At 38.1% G+C, this 1,597-nt stretch overlaps 1 protein-coding gene across 1 annotated transcript in view; it reads right to left on the bottom strand.

The window, feature by feature from the left end:
* Positions 1–1,597, bottom strand: part of Bpifc (BPI fold containing family C) — a 70,394-nt gene that overhangs the window by 21,391 nt on the left and 47,406 nt on the right. The gene's annotated exons all lie outside the window — the stretch shown is intronic.

The raw sequence follows: 1,597 nt of genomic DNA, 5'->3' as shown, positions 1-1,597 counted from the left end.
TCTATCTATCTATCTATCTATCTATCTATCTATCTATCATCTATCTATCTATCTATCATCTATCTATCTATTTATCATCTATCTATCTATCATCTATCTATCTATCATCTATCTATCTATCATCTATCATCTATATATAGTGTGTGTGTCTGTGTATGCCACAATGTGCATGAGGTGGTCAGAGGAAAAGTTAACTTGCAGGAGCTGACTCTCTGTACCACATGGGTTCCAGGGATTGAATTCAGGTCTTCAGACTTGGTGATAGGCAATTTACAGCCTGAACCAGCTTACAGGCTCAGTGATTCTATTTTTTATTTTTTAAAAAATATCTTATTATTTTTATTTTATGTGTATGAGTGTTATGCTTGCATGTAGGTAAGTGCACCCATGTCGTGCAGTGCCTGCGGAGGACAGAAGAAGCTGTTGAATCCCCTCAAACTGGAGTTATGGACAGTTGTTAGCTGCCATGTGGGTGCTAGGATTTGAATCTGGGTCTTCTGCAAATACAGTTGGTGTTCTTAACTGAGCCATCTCTCCAGCCCCAGTGATTCTATTTTTAAGAAGAAATTAACGCAAGACCCTAACTAATATGAAGTCATATATAGTAGATTGAGAGAGTTCCAAGTTCAATACTAGAGATTTTTGTGTAGTTAGAACCTCATTTAAAAACAATATGCACACATTGTTGTGAATAGAAATAGTTTTGTTTTTGTGAGTCTGGCTGGCCTAAGACTCACTATGTATCCCAAACTGGTCTCAACTTGTAATCATCCTGCCTCAGCCTCCTGAGTGCTAGGATAGAATTTATTTAAAAAGAGATATTCCTAGAGAGAAAACATTCACCAAGTTACAGAGGCCAAGGAAATTTTACATATGGTGGTGCTACCAATTCAATGAAACTTTTGTGTTTGCATTTTCAGAGCAGAGAAGAAGGCAAAAGGGAACCAGGGATGGCAGTAGGTGGAGTCCCTGGGAGAAAGATTCAGGGTCTGAGACAGGTGTAGGTGCAGTGAAGCAGCCCTTGGGCTCTGACTTGGCCTGGGGAGAGCTGTTTTCCTGACCACCACGTGTCCGGTGGTCTGATGACTTTCTTCTTCTTTCAGAGGAAGGCACCAAGTATCACCTGAATATGGCAAAGGAGTACTGTTCTTCATGTCATGTTTGGTTTGTTCCATAGATGGAGATGAGAAGCAGGAAGGGCTGAAATGGCTTGCCGAGTTAGTCAGAGCACAGTACAAGCCTACGTCACTACAGCTTTTTGCAAAAAATTATTTATTTAATAACCACATACTTAGAAGAAGCATTTCATTACAACAGCATTGACATAGTCAATAACAATTTCCTGAGCTAAGATGCATCTCTTTCAAAAGTGGCTGTAAATTTTTAGGTTTACAGTTGAATTAATACACTTATACAATATTGAACTCAGTATAGACACTGTAAGACATAAAATTGAATGAGTTTTTAACTTTTAAAAAGGATCTCCATTTCATTTTAAAATATGCTGTTTCTTACAGAAAAACTCATTGTTCTTGCTACTAACACTGAGATGTTGGTACATGCATCTCTAATCTGTATGTATCTGATTATTACTGGT

The sequence above is a fragment of the Nannospalax galili genome, unplaced genomic scaffold (genome assembly GCF_000622305.1).
Source record: "Nannospalax galili isolate Female #2095 unplaced genomic scaffold, S.galili_v1.0 scaffold39, whole genome shotgun sequence".
NCBI lineage: Eukaryota > Metazoa > Chordata > Mammalia > Rodentia > Spalacidae > Nannospalax > Nannospalax galili.
Note: the sequence above shows the minus strand (reverse complement) of the source record. Positions and strands in the feature narration are given on the sequence as shown.